Raw genomic sequence first — 15660 nt, 5'->3', positions numbered from 1 at the left:
ACGTGCAAGGTCCGTGAGCTCACTTGTGCCACCTTCCTGGTCCTGTTTCTTGAATGTGAATTTTGGAAGGAGCTTTGTGCCTCAACAGCTCTGAGGTCTCCTGCCTCCTGCACATGCCAGCTGCCCTTAAACTAGGGATGCTCCAAGCCTGTTTCAGTACTGATTCACAGAGCACTAGCTAATATCTATCCAAATATTTTCTCTTAATTTAAAGTCTTCTGAAGTCCTTCCAATGACAGTGAAGACCGGAATCTCCTTTAAGTGATAATATTATCATACCAGTTATCTGGCTTGGCAGGGGAAAGTTCCCATCCTCTAATCAATGCCCTAATTTAACAGTCATCACTAAAGTTGAGCTTAGCCAAAAAATAAAATACGTTGCTCAATTTAGAGACGAAGAGGCTATTACTAGAAACAAAGTCAGTAAGTTTTGATTTAGAGTAGTATATTGGCAGTTTCATTCTTGGAGCAGAAGTGAGGGCCTATGTCTAATCTGAAAAGATCCTTTTTAAATAAATATGACTATATTTAATTCATATACATTTTGAAAACGCCAAGGATGCTTCCAGGGAAGGGTTTTTTTTTAAGGTGTTGCCATATGGTTTTAATTCCTCAGAAATATATAGACCAGCTTGTTCACTGAGAACACTGTGCCAAATGCGGCATGTCAAGATAGCTGAAAATGAAATTTAACATACAGTCTTTTCCTATAGTGATTCCTTACTAATAAACTATATATTTACTAATAATGCTTCTGACTGGAAAGTCAAATGAACAGTTAAAGTAAGAAATCTAAAATATTTATTATTTAATGGACAAGGAGAAGTAAAGGTTATTGTTTCCTATTTCATTACCCTCATCTCATATCTAATAATTTTAACTTTAGTTTAAATAATAGTAAACAGTATTTCCTAATGCAGTTAGAAATTTAACAGAGTTAGACAAATAACCTTCACATATTTAAGGGCCAAAAATATTCTCTGAAAAGATAAAAGCTTAAAATCAAACATTCCTTTGCAGGCAATGGAATGCTATGGCTATGCAGCCAAAGTTAAATTAATAAAATATGTCATTTCAGTTGTCTGGTCAATGACTTCATGATCACTGAAATTCTTGTCCTTCTTTCTATCTTTGTTATCTATTTACTTTTTGACCAAACTATGAGTGTACTGGGTAATTAAAAGTGAGTCTTACATTATGGACCACCACTTTAGCAAAACATTTTCTGTGTAACTGTAAACTAAAATGTGATCCATATATTTGCCATCACTGTGGTTGGTCCATTTTCACATTATTATTATTTTGTCTCAGAACTCCTGTGTTTATAAAATAGTCACAGAAACACAGACTAAATATAAATCCATTCCTCTTTGCACCAGAGAAGCTAGAAAACAGAAGCCTGAATTCAGAATACTCCCAAATATCCTGTAAGGTGCCTAAAGGTTGCTCAGGCATAAACCTGAAATAGTTTCTGTCCTTGGAAAGAGATGGGGGGAAATACATATGTTATAAGGACAATAAAATGGTTTCTGGATTAGTGTGGTGATAGGAAACCCATTTATCATTGTGGGATCCCTTAAAGCGGGCATCATCCTTCAGAGCTGGGTGGAGGAAATATATATATATATATATATATATATATATATATATATATATATTTTTTTTTTTTTCACATTTCCCTTCACTCCTGGTATCTCCTCCCATCTGAGATTTTCCTGCCCAAGTCCTACATTTTCATAATGGTTCTAAAGTCTGGTCTGCCTATAGCAATTCACCATGGAGTCCAGAGGAGATGAATGGGTTTTTAAATGAACAATTATAAGAGATGTCTAATCCATCATTTCAGTGATTTTTTCCTCTAGACAGTCATTAAGAAAATAGTTCATTAGAGCTAAAGCTGTATCTGTAATGCAATTGGATACAGCATATACATTTTGAAACTTGCATTTCCTTTCCAGTGAGCCTACCATGCTCAGGCCACTGTATGTGCTGGATTGTTTGCCATTATAATAAAATGCTGTGAGGGAAAATATTTTTAAATATTATATTTATATATAAATATATAATATAATACATATAGGATTATATCATATGCTATTAGATGATTATTTGCATTTATATAATATTTGTAAATAAATAGCGATTATTTTAATGTTCTTTTTGACTTTTTAATGTGTTTAATTAATAAAAAGGTTTACACAAAATATAAATAAGAATGTATTTCCTGCTGTAAGTTTCCACATTTCAGATAGTTTGCAATCTACCTGAAAATGCAGTGTAATTATTATTAACTATAAATGTATTCACAAATATCATTTGCTTGTTAAGAGATATGTTCCAAAAAGTACTGCCTTACAAATTGCAGTGGTAAAGAAAAGAGGAAAAAGGAAAAGGAAAGAGGAAAAATTGTATGTGTATGTGAGCGCATGTGCGTGCACCAATGCACGTTTAATGCTATTGCGGAGCTGCTTTGGCTGTTTTCTGTTTAAGGTCTCAAGCCTTGCTTGTTCCCCAGTGCTCCTGGGAGCAATGAGGAAGACCACTGGGGCATAATGGTTACGGTTCCACCGAGCTGCTAGATGCATGCCTAAAAAATACATGACATGCAAAATATTCTTCAGATATTTAACCCCACAACCATGCTGATTGAACAGCATTAAATCTGCATTGCCAAACTGGAATATGTTGGCAAAACTGGTCTGTTTTTGGTTTATTTGTTGGTTTATTGGGAAGTAAAGGCAAGTTTTGTTTAATGCAATTAAATAAATAAATAAATCTGAAGAGATACTTTCACCAACACCAACCTTCTGTTGACTTTGAATCCTACTGTTTAAAGTACAGTGTCAACAAGCTAACTCTCCTGTCTGCTTTTGCAAAAACATCCATCTATTCTGGGACTGTGGGCACAATTTGAGTACAATACTCTTCCCATTTTGAAACTGGTTTCTACCAAATATATACATGGACAAGGCTTTTTGTACTTTCTGTACTGTCAGCTCAGCCACCATGGGGCAATTCACAGCCCATGAGCCCAAACCAAACTGTCGAGAGGATTTCTGTGGCCATGAGCAGGGCTGGTGACACGGCATCAGAAGCATAGCTTTGACCCTGGCTTTTTTCCATATCTCATGATGCATCTACGGTACAGCTTGCTGTAAAGTAATAAAATATATCAAAGGATTGGAAAAACATTCATGTAATTATTGAGTAATTCCTTGGAGTAAACACGCCATTAATCACAAGGAAGTATTAATCATCCTTGTATGTTTGTACAGGCCTATATATATTGTCTGTGATCTTGCTACGAGTGCAGGAAAATGCAGCCGCAGGAAGTCGGCACTCCTTGCCAGGCACTGCCCCTCACTCCGCACATTTCCCGGTGGTTGGAGTACATGGGACCTCTGAGATTGGAGCACGACTCAGGAATGATTTGTCTAAACACTGCACCTTGGATTAAAATTTATATCACGTCTAGGTTGTGATCTAATACTCGCTGCAGCTCTTTCACTAGATACTATTGGGCTTTTGTACCCTGTCCTACATATTTTGTAACACAAATGTATTTTAGCCTCACCCTTTCTGATTTCTGCATCTATCCCAATGAATACACACAACCATTCCATCCTTTCTGGAGGCCAAAGGAAGGGAGACAGAATTTTTGTACTCAACTTTGCAGTCATCACTGTTCGGCACAAAACACATCGTGCAAAGCTCGCCCTGTATCTTAAAACCCAATTTTCTGTTTTTTTGTGTCCACCAGCCTGCTAATGGCCGAACCCCCATCTCTTTGCTTCTAAGCCTTCTAGGCAAGTAAAACCACGGGAGTGAACTGAGACAACACTATTTGCATCTGCCTGCAGCCTCCCATGGCGCCCTGCAATCGGAGAGCTGCCGCAGAACATAGAGGTCTTTCTACAAAGCAAACCCAGCGGAAATCGCCACCAATGTTAATTCGAAACAGAATGAGATAGCCACAGTGCAGGGCCTTGAGAGAGCGCACAAAGAAGGCCTTTTCTTGTTCTCAGGGTGCTGACAGTATGGGCGAGAGTCCATCCTGTGCAGCCGATGTGAGGAATAGCACATCCTTAAATCTCAGCACCTGGGCACAGCTCAGGAGACCTCAGGAGAAACTTAGAAGGAAGGTTTCTGCGAACGACACTGGGGGAATCCCAGGAGGCTCCCACAGCTGGCCAGCTACATAGCTGCTAAAAAAGGGTTTCAAAATGAACTTTGGGATCTCTAGGAAGGCTCATTTATCAATGTAAACAAAGTTTAGCTGTTTAATAAATCTGTTTTCTTTCCTCCTTTTCATCAGGCATTGCTATTATGGCTGATGGTTTTCATAATGTGATCAGCTGCTGTGTTAAAAAGCACTGTGTGCAACCAGATAAAGATGAGTTAAAGTGGTTCTGTTTTTTTTTTTTTTTTATTATTATTATTATTTATTACTTTTATTAAGTAGAAGCTCAGTTTGTCCTATGTGTGCTTAGCATTATTCTTTTTATTTCATTTCAGAGCTGCATCTCTTCTAGGGATGGGTAAACTGCTATGGAAAAATAAGAACTAGCCAAACCAAACCTCAGCCCAAACACTGACATCAACCCTAACATTTTTGAAGGTCAGTGTTAGTTTGGATAAGTAAACCATCTACCCAGTCATAAGTAGGGCTGGTTAGAAAATGGATTTCCACCTTCTAAAATATTTGGAGATTATATCTCTGTTTGCAATCACAGTTTTTGAATCACAGCTAAAATTTTGAAATTCTTTTCCAAAACCAAGACCGGTCTATTTAAGTGGTAATTTTATTAGCATTGTACCACCTCATTTTTTATTTAGATTTCTTTCTGGAAATTTTAATGTCCAGAAAAAATTGTACCCACAAAATACATGCAAAACAGCAGTTGTTTTAGTAAATCCACCTTCTCCAAGCTAGCTCTTCTCTTCCTATTTTGCACAATCACTGTACTATGTAGAATAACTGCATCTCATCGTTTTGGCCACATACTGAGACAAGGGGGGATCTTGGAAATCTCAAATAGTTTTACCTGGAATAAGCTTGATTGTAGGATTGGTTTCATTTCTTGGTGTGTTTGCTGTAAAAACTAGAGCCATCTGAGCAAAAGGTGATTCCGTTGGGAAAAATGGTTATAACTTCATGTGTTTTTATGAGTGTAGTGGTTGTCATCCTAAAACAGAGGGCATGCTAAGGAAGGTTGACTTTGGGCAAAAGTAAATTGCAGAAAATTTGGTAAGAAAAATATTGGCATTATTTTAGTATGTTTGAAATAATAATATAAAAGAATGTTCTTCAGGAGGTCTCTTTCCACTCACAAATTGAATGTGAGACAAAAATAATCATGAAGGCAAATTGAGACACTTCCTCATCTTTTTCCAAAGTGTTAACTTTTTTTTTTTTTTTTAAATGAACATTTAATTAGATACTGAAAAAAAAAGAGGCAAACAAACTAGACCCCAGTGACTCAATACTGAGCTTTGTGTATAAAGGAAACTTCATGAAATGTGAATCAGGTTAAATAGTTCAATTATTGTCCATTGCTTACATGTTTAAGAACGAGTGCAACTGTTTGAAATTGTTTAAGTAGTTAGTAAGGTGATCGTAACATTTACCAGCAAATGACATAAATCCAGAATTAATTATAATGGCTTAAATGGTTAAAAAGAAAGGGGATCATTGGTCCCATGGTTTATTGTGAACTGTCAGGATAATGGAATTTTAATCAGTCCGTTTATTTTAGGAAGGATTAATTGCATGGCGTGATGCAGAAAATACAGTGACTAACTTTGGAAACCGAGCCGACTGCGTAATTTTATTAAAGCGGATCAGTTGTAGCATCTTAATTTCCTTAGACATGTTTATGGGGAGCCATTTGTTTTGTCAAGATTCTTTCCCAACTGTTAGAGTCACTGGAAATGGATGTGTTTGCTGAGCTCATTGCTCAGGCTTCAGTCCTTGTCCCACCTGCTTTGGCCCTGCTGTTCACCAGAACGTGGGTTCGAGAAGTCCCTTTGGGATAGGTTTGCATGGAGCTCCTCCGAACGGGCCTATGGCCACGTATGAAGGTTTTCTAGGGACTTTCACTGAAAGAATGGGGCCTACCCTAGATGTTCTTTCATTTTCCTGGTGCTTCCAGGGAATTCAGATGGTCTTTTCCTTGGGATATGACCCGAAGTTGCACTACTTGTGTCCTCCCTGACTGACTCATGTGGAGATAAAGTTTAAATACTGTCTAATATGCAGATAGTTTGAATGCTGTCTAAGGCAAAAGCAACAATTTGAGACTAATAAATTATATGTTTTTTGTTTGTTTGTTTTGCTTTTTAAATGATGGAGATTAAGACACCCAAAGAGATGCTAGAAAGATCTTGCAGCTCTGCTATATATTTTGGCAAAGTATTTTTTGCAGGGAAAAAAAATATATATACTTCCCTCACAACTGAAAATATTTGATGTTGACATTATGAGGTGGAACCTTAACAAGGGATGCGATGGGAGAAATTTCACTGGAAAGTTGCTGCAATTTTCTTGCAAATACATTCAAACGCTAAAAAGTTCCAAACCCAAGATGAAGTTTCATTTCACCTGCACATATTTTTTGCTGAATAATTATTTGCTGGTCAGGCCCATTCTCTCTCTCCTTAATATTGCCTTAGCAAGAGAATTACAAACTACGCTTTGGTTAGCTTTTTTTTTTTGCCTTATAAAACAAAAGCTTGGGTACTTTATATTTTACTTGTACTCTAGCCGAATCCACACTCCTGGGAGGTTGCATGTAGGAATTTTGGTTAGGTGCTAATGGTTGTGCCACACCTTTACTTTGTTTTCAGTTGCTTTTCTTTTTATAATTAGAGGGAGACGAGGCATTTTAAATAACTTAATATCAATACAGACTGTCCTTTCCACAGTTATTTGTTGTTAAGCTATTATTAGGCTGTATTCGTCAGCTGGGCTAAATTAAAAGTTATGTGGTAGAGTTTTACTGGTGTGCTAAAATAAAGTGACAAAAAAAAAAAAAAAAAAAAAGGAAAACATGGAAACGAGGTTTACAAGTAGCATCAATTCTCCTTCCTTTTTCCTTTGAGGAGAATGGAAAGTGTGATGGTGTACCTGGCAAGTAGTCGTCTACATGAATATTTCAAAAAAAGAAAAGAAAAGAAAAAAATAGAAAGAAAACAGAGAAAAGCAAATGTTGCTGTTTTGTCTGAGCTACAGAGGAAAAATAATTCTTAAAAGAATTCAGCAACGATGAGCTTGGGCTTGCAAAGTGTGTTGGGCTGGCCATAGAGCATATGTCAGCACCTGTGGTGGGGTTTCATCCCTCACAAACCTGCCTGATGGATGCTGCAGTTGCTTTAGCTCCCATTCTATACCTTCGTGGATTTCCTAACAACTAGAAATATTTCCCAGTTCTATTTACAGAAGTAGAAAGAAACGAAATTCTGCTTGATTATAATTTTAAGAATTAATTTATCTATTTTTAGTTTGGTACCCATGCCACTTGATACACTTGCATCTTAAGTTACTCACAGCAGGCACATTTTCAGTTCAAAGACTTTTAATTGAAAGATTTATATTCTCTGAAATGCATGTTGGTTTGCATACAGAGTTAAAAGCTCTACGTATTTCTATCTATAAATATTAAATTCAGATATGCAGTGAAAACTAATGAAGTTCCTGGTTATTTACTACAGCTGATCAGATTCCTTCAAGACTTGCAACTGCTTTGAAACAGCACTTATATTTTCAGAAATTGTATATCAATTTCTGGTATCAATTATAGAAATCATCTAATCTGTTAAAACTTTCTTTGTATGGAGAACACAGTTCTGACAATCTGAAAAAGAAAATTCTGTTTTTAACAGGTAGGCTGGCTTGTCAGCTTTATTATCTGTGGTTTATAGCTCATGAAACTGAGAAACAAAGAGGAGATGATGCAGATAAAAAGCAAAGAAGGACATAGGATTAAACCTCCATGACTCCAAGCTCCTCAATAAATCCCCAAGTCCATGGTGCGCTGTGTTGTACAGCAGTCTGGGACAGTACTGCCTGCTATTAATATGAATAGAGCTTTGTCCCATACGTTTGGAGTTTCTTTCTCACCACAAATGTTTTGAAAAGCAATTAAGTTATTTAAAAAGCAGCCAACATGCCTACCAGTTAACAGTAGTTAACATTTAAAGTGAATAACTATTACATGTTATTTTTTGAAAGATCAGACCTTAATCAATGGATATTGATACTTGCATAACATGAAACTATGTTTTTATTTTAATATTACTTTGGTATTCAAAAGGTCTCTATCCTGACTCAAATTAGTTATTTGTATTTTTTTAAAGTGAGAAAGAGTCAAGCTTGAAATCCTACTTGAATTGAAAGATTAGCTTTATGTTCTTGGAATTTCAGTGTGATCTAGTATGAAGTGGTAAAAACAGAACCAGTAATCAATTATCAATATCATTTTTGTTTTTATTAACAGTGACTTCTTAACACACATGTATATTCTCACATACATATGCACATACACATATGCTTAGCATTCAAGGAATTAAATTCCCATAATCTGCAGTATCTGTCTCTGACTTGGAAGGATCTGGATGAGCCTGGTGCCACCATCTCCACACTTGTTGTCACCCTGGCATCTTGTGGTTTCTCATGAAGTGCTGGTCTTTGCCAAAATGTGACACCAGGATGGTGGACATGGGCTCGATCCAGTCTGATAGATAATGGATGAACTGGTGTAGAATGATAGAATAGCTTGGTTTGGGAGGGAGCTTGAAGCCCACCTTGCTCCATCCCCTGACAGGGGTAGGGACCCCCAGCCTGGCCTTGGGCACCTCCAGGAATTGTGCACCCACAGCTCCTCTGGCAACCTGGGCCAGGGCCTCACCTCTCCCATTGTGCAGAATTTCCTCCTAACATCTAATCTAATTCATGAGTTTGTTTCAAAAAAAATCCCTTTATATATATATATAAATGTAGATTTTAGTAAGAGATCATTCCTTGTTATTGTCAGGCAGTCATTCCCTATGTACAGAGCACACAACCTCGGCCACACTGGTCACAAAAGCCAGCGAAAGCAGAGCTATGGGGAATCAGGGCGGCTGGCAGACATTTTCTCTTTCTTTCTCTCTCTTTTTAAAATAAAATTATTTGTTTAGTTTGAAAGACAATACCCGGCTGGGCTACAGGGAGTGCACTCACTGAGCTAATGCAGGCAGCTGGCATAACCACAATGAGTGGAGCTGCACCCTTCCAGGAGGAAAAAAGGCTCAGATGACAATATAAGTTACTCAAAACAAATAGCGATGAAATGGAGTGGAAGAGAGTTCTCCACTTGAATTACTATAATGTTCCATTTATAGTTTCAGGCTTCTCAGAGGCTGTGATTATAAAACATTGGCTGGCATCTTAAAAAAAGGAAAGAAAATATTCTCCTGGAGGTAGAGAATCTAGATTATCAAGTGGATTTTTATTTGATATCAATAATAAATCACTACTGGGCTAATTTTATTGCAGCCAGAATGTAACGTACACCCATCTGCAGGGCTGTAGGGTGTGCTAAACTTAGACTGCAAGCTCACTTCTCTGTGCAGCACCTTACACCACCAGATCCATACCTGTGATGAGAGCTCCTGGCAAAATAGCAGCATTATCAGTAACAGCAAGAGTGCAGGCAAGGGAGAAAACAAATCATTGTACAGTGCCCAAACGCTGCGTGGACAGAGCACTGGGGTGGGCCGGGGGCTGGTGAGGTGGTGGGTGATGAGCAAGGTGATCACAGAAATCTCATCTCTGTGCCTTTTTTCCCTCTTGAGGCATTTTGCCCTTTGAGTTTCAGGAGAACTGTTTGGAAGGAGCAGGAGGGTCAGCCCATCTCACAGCCCACAGGGGATATTTTTGAAGGGCTGCAGCTCTGCAGAAGTCACCGGGGCTTCACCACTGCCTATGCTGTTGGGCGGTCAACTCTGGGCAGGGAAATACAGAAATACAGTTCCCACAGCTGTTTTCTTCATGAACCTGAGCCAGACCTGTGTATGTGTGTGTGTGAGAAAAGTATTCAAAACTGGGTGAGGAGAGGTCCTACCTTCTGAGGGGGGTCTGGCTGTTTTCTTCTGCCTTGAGCTGAAACAATGGGTAAAAATGCTAAAATACTTACAAAATTCAAAACCTGACAGCAAAAGTATATGTATTATGTCAAATGCACTATTTTCATTTTAACCATTTTCTCCTGGGGGCCCTTCAGTAATGATAGTGTTTTACCTTGGTTCAGATTCAAACCAAAATGCTGCTTTGGACCAGGAAACAGGGCCAATTTTTGATAGTAAGATGATGAAATGGGGCATTTCAACAGCTTTGAAATACTGTTTCACCTCCGGCATATTTCAAATGAGGAACCTTGCTGCAGACAAACCCTCTGCTGCAGTTAGGTTGGATCTCATTAAAATGGTATCTCCCCATTAAGAACCACTTACTTTTGATAGTTCTGGTTAGTTCTGATCTATTCTGCCATGGGAATGATATTCTGACATTTGGAAGGAGCTGCTGTGAGCCCTGGGGCTGCCAAACCCTGTCCCTTAGGCTACGCTGTACAGGACAGAGAAAGGAGGCACAGAGCTCCCCGGGCGATTATTTTTTCAACAAAAGAAAACACTCGGAAGGTAAATGTTTGAAAGAAGTGGTCATCCAAAGAGAAATGACAAAGTGGTTGCTTTGGTTAGAAACAAAACAAATCTCAACTGCCACATTTTTTATTTCTGTCAGAAACGCTGTTCGAGGGAGAGAAGTGAATTGTGTGGAAGCAAAAGAAAATAGAAACCAAAGATGACGAGAAAAAGAAGGATAAGAAATCATCTGAGGATAGATGATAATAAATGACTAGGAAGGCCACTCTGTCATGAAGAGTTGGTTTAATGTGCTCTCTTCCTGCCTTGGTGTATAAAAGGTTTTTTGTCAGACGTGCTTGACTAAAATCCCATGGAAACATCCTTAGCTGCAGCTCACAGGATTAGTGCTGATTTCCATCACGTGGAGCCTGACCTGAACGCCTTGTGCTGGTTTGTGGCACGACAGCTCCAGCCCAAGGGACCTCGGTGCAGCCCTGGCTGCCCTGTGCGGCCTGTGGTGACCTGGTCCTGCCTCAGCTCCCGCAGGCACCCCAAAGGTGCCATGCAGCGTCTCAAACGCCCACATCTCTTGTTGTGTCTGAGGAAGTGAAAAAAAAGAAGAGGGTGATGGTGGATGGAGGTGGGCAGAGAGCTCGGCAGGGCTCGTGCTGGGCCCCTGGCTGTCCGGGATGGGGGATCTGGGAACAAGGGGGAGGCTCTGGGGGCTGGCATCTGCACCCAAATTCCGTGTTGTAGCCATGTCTGTAGAGGGCCTCCTCAGACCATAAACTAAAGCTGCATCCTAGCTGCTGAGGGCCACGCTGCTCTCCCTCACCCTATGGGAAGGGCTGGCAATTCAGTACGTCCTGCTCCTAATGTTGTTTTACTGCTCCTGCCCCAGAGAAATGCTAGCCCACCAACACGCATTCATCCCACTTAGATCCCTGATGTGATGTTAAATGAGACCCAGGAACAGTCCCTCCATTCACCTTGACAAATTTCAGATCAGATATTTTGGGGGGAATGGTGCACAGGAGCTCCCGCAGCGCTGCTTCACCTTTCTCTCTTTCAAGGGATGGGGTGGGGGGTGAGCCAGGAGAGAAGGGAGAAAACAGAGCATCTTCCAGCAACTTTTTGACAATGTTTACTCAAATTCTGCAAACTTATCAGATGGAGAGGGCGATTTAAAGCAACCTGATGGTTTGCTCGGGACGGTGGTCCCCCAAGCTCAGCAGCGCTTGGAAGTGATGCGTCCCCTCCCTGCACCACGTTCAGCTGTTATTTGCTGCCAGATAAATAGCGTGGCTTCTCAGCTGGAAAATCCGACATCAAAGGAGTAGCAACACACAGCTGATCTGTGCTCTGTCAGCTCAGGCCGGCGGCTGACGGGAGCCATCCCCTCCCTGCTGCGAGGCCGGGGCCGTTGGCAGCGCTGCCGGCCCCAAGGACCCTGGTGCTGGCCGCGAGGGGCCACGCTTCCCTCCCCACGTGCAATCTGTGGTTTGCTCTCCTTGGCCGTGTTCCCCGCAGCGCTCGCAGTTACCTGCGGAAACCAAAAAGCACCGGTCTACGCACGCGGCTGTCTCCATAGTCCCTGTGTAGACAAGTGGAGCCAGAGGGCTGATCCCCCGGCCCCAGCACACAGCCTTCCTTTCAGCACCTTCCCCTTACACAAAGACCAACTTATCCCACCTCTTTTTTCCCCTCGCTCTCCCTCTGTCTCCGCTCCCCATAGCCCTCGCAATGAAAAGCCCTCCACGCGCAGGCTAATAAAAAGTCCTGTGCCACCTCCTCTCCCCCTCCCTTCCCATCTAGAGCGGTGCTGCCAAAAAGGAAAAAAAAAAAAAAAAAAAAAGTAAAAAAAAGGAAACAAAAAATGGGTGGGGGGAGTAGGGAGGGTGAAGGCTGGGGAGAGTTAAACCTGGAACTCATTTAGCAAAAGGGACTTTAGTTAACAAGAAAGTTACCCATCATGAACTGCCGGTAACACCTCGAGTGATCCTAAATCCATTACCCAGAGACTTAGCCCTGGCTGAGTTTGATTTTATGAACTGTGAGGCTGCTATGTTGAAAGTCTGCAAATTGGACATAAATTGGGCTGCAGAAGGCTGGGGAACTGAAAGGGTTGTGTTTTTTTTTTTTTTTTTCTCTGCTGGTGACGTAACAGGAGACTTGGCTGCAGACTCTTACTCCAGCGAAGAAGCTGTCAATGAGATTCTCCCTATCCCAAAGACAGAGCTCAGAGTGAGTGAAAACCCAGGAAACCTCAATCTTGTGATTTTTGGTTCTGTTGCTGCATCACCTGTACAAGGATGGGCAACTGGCTGCACTCACCCTGCTTCATGTTCTGCCTTGTACACCTTGTGAGCTTTCACTCTCATTATTCGTGTGGTGTCTTCATCACCTCACTAAGCTTTGTTTTTGTTGTAGTTTAGTCTTTAAAATTCTGTGACGCAAATCAAACTCTAACCAAAGCAACTGGATTTGGTGAAATACAAAAAGCTACTCCATTTATTCCCAGAACTGGGTAGCAAAGACTCCACTATAACAGAATGACCGGGAAGGGTCAGTGCCCCAGGGGAATGTTGTGGTTTTTGCTGCTCTGTTTGAAATTAGGGTTGCTACAAATGCAACCTCAGTGCATAATATTTTATCATGTATAATCCGAATCTCACATGTTTCAGGGAACCTTTAATATACGGAAACTTCAAACTCAGCCATGGGTAATCTTAAGTCCTCAGACAATTTATGTAAAACCAATTGCCTAGGTAGGGTACAACAAGTTGCAGCAGAGATGGATGAATTTTATTGGGAAAGACAGCAGGTTGCAGGGTAGTCTAGCCACAGGCAAAAGACCTGCATTACTCTCAAAACTGAGGATTTCAATATTTTTTTCACTTGTTATTATCATTTTGTTATTGCAGAAAACTGTTCATTTATCCATAGATTGTATTTAGTGATGATGGTGCCTTCTAATTTTAGGTAGCCTAAGAAAAATGAAGATGTCATGATTACGGAGGAAAAGTTTGGGTTGGACATTAAGAGTCCTGTTCGCAAGCAGAATTTCTGTGGCCTTCACATTGTCAAGGATGATGACCCAGCTGCAGTGGGAGGTAAATTCCTTTTGGTGCCTGCCCTGATAACTCAAGAAACCCATGGACAGAACATGTCCTCTCCTCCTGCTCCCCACTGGCCAGAGTGCTGCCATCTCCTCATTTGCCTTCTGCTGCGTTTAGATTGAAAAGAATTTACCCCTAGGTAGTAGATGCAAAGATCATCAGCTTTCATTAACTGTGGAAAAAGAAATATTTTCTACACATGAAGTTGTATGAAAATTTGATTTTTCAGCTCAATGGCTGAACTAATTTATTTATTTTTATTATTATTACTTGAGTTAACTTGAAACAAATGACTTTCGATTCCATACTGAGATAGAAAATAGAAATGAGACATAGGGAAAAAAAGTCCTTTCTCTGATTTAACTGTTTGTTTTATTGCTGATGCTTTAAAATTTAAACAAGTTTTGAGACAGGTTTTAAAAGTGAAAAATCAAGATGCTTTCTTCTAAAAAAATATAATATCAAAGAAATATCACTGCAAGATTGCATTTTTAATCAGATAAGCTGTTTCTTGAACTCCTTTCAGCATTCAGGACAATTGAGTAAAGACATGAGTTTGCAAAGACTCATAAAATCAGTGGGTTTCATTTGAACTTAAAACTACTTTTTATCTTTTTTAAATTAAGCATGTATAGAGATACCTTTCTAGATGGAGAAGGCATACCCACCCCATGTCAGCACAGACCTTTGAATATTTAATTTAAAAGATTAGCTAACATAGCTCTTCAAGGTACCTTTCTCCCTCTCTCTTAAGTCCTCGAGCCCTGATTGGTACCAATTTTGGATATTTTTTTGACCTGACATAGCATAGCACAGCACCTTCTCTGTTATTTGATAAGTAAAGGTAACACTGTGAAACACGTGGCTAATTTTACCAGCAAGGTGGCAACAATTCAGTATGTGATATGTGAGGGCAAAGCACAGGCAGTTCATTTGGGTAATTTCTTAGCCTTCTGGCTTCTGCAATGTTTCTTTAGGGGGCACTGAATATGAGTGATTGAGTGAGAGAGAGTACGACAGAATTAGCACACACTGGATCTTTTGACCAAGGGGGAAAAAAAAAAAAAAAAAAAAAGAGAGAAGAAAAAAAAAAAAAAAACACAAAACAAAACAGTCTAATGTTGGTCTAGGGGCACGTTCCCCTAGGACTTGGGAAAGAAAAACACCAAACCACGTTAGTTTGGTGCACCTCGAGCAGAGCAGCACATTCAATTAAAATCCATTTCAACAAAATAAAAAGACACTTAATCTTGGATCAAAAATAACTACAAAATAGCAGACAGCACCACCCAGCCTGAGCTGCGGTGGCATTTCCAAGGCAAATTCAGTTTGCTGATACTGTACCGCGAAGTGTGCTTCTAGGAAATTGCTGGCTATTCCCTCTTTGAGTTTCCAACGCCGTCTGCGAAAGGCTTCTCTTAATGAAAGCCCACGGGTACCTCCTCAGAGTCACCTGATGGTGCCATGTAGAATTTGCCAGTTTGTGTGAAAGGCATGCTCATGTTTGCCATGTAACCTAAAGACAGGTAAAATTGCTCTGCTCTTTGCCTTTTCCCCCTTATTTTTTTTCCTTTTCTCTCTCTCTCTCTCTCTCTTTTTTTTTTTTTTTTTTTTTTTAATTCTTGTTTCTTAATCTATGCACTCTGTATGGAATCCTCTCACCTCTGATACAATAACTACAAGGATATGTGATACCTATTTTTAACATCAATGTCTTGCAGAATGTCTGTATGAGAAACCTGCTTGTGCCTTAATAAGATCTGGTTGCTGTGCTGGGAGAATTAAAGCCCCGATTTTCAGCTCATCCCTTCTGTTTGCACCTGCCCGTCTGTGAGCTCATGTAGTATTATCTGAGATCTGCAGTGATATCTAATTACTAAGCTGTCCTCCAAGGACTTACATTTCTCTGCAGTTTCTG

At 40.0% G+C, this 15660-nt stretch overlaps 1 long non-coding RNA gene across 4 annotated transcripts in view; it reads left to right on the top strand.

The window, feature by feature from the left end:
• Positions 1–15660, top strand: part of LOC119713239 (uncharacterized) — a 104495-nt gene that overhangs the window by 55135 nt on the left and 33700 nt on the right. For 3 of the 4 annotated variants that reach the window (XR_011804181.1, XR_005260203.2, XR_005260204.2), the window contains exons 2-3: positions 12791–12867; positions 13606–13736. This is a non-coding gene — a long non-coding RNA (uncharacterized lncRNA). The remainder of the gene's footprint in view (positions 1–12790; positions 12868–13605; positions 13737–15660) is intronic. The other variant, XR_011804180.1, reaches the window with a different exon arrangement.

Source organism: Anas platyrhynchos, chromosome 19 (genome assembly GCF_047663525.1).
Source record: "Anas platyrhynchos isolate ZD024472 breed Pekin duck chromosome 19, IASCAAS_PekinDuck_T2T, whole genome shotgun sequence".
Taxonomy (NCBI): domain Eukaryota; kingdom Metazoa; phylum Chordata; class Aves; order Anseriformes; family Anatidae; genus Anas; species Anas platyrhynchos.
The sequence above is the reverse complement of the archived record's forward strand: the minus strand, read 5'-3'. Positions and strand labels throughout refer to the sequence as shown.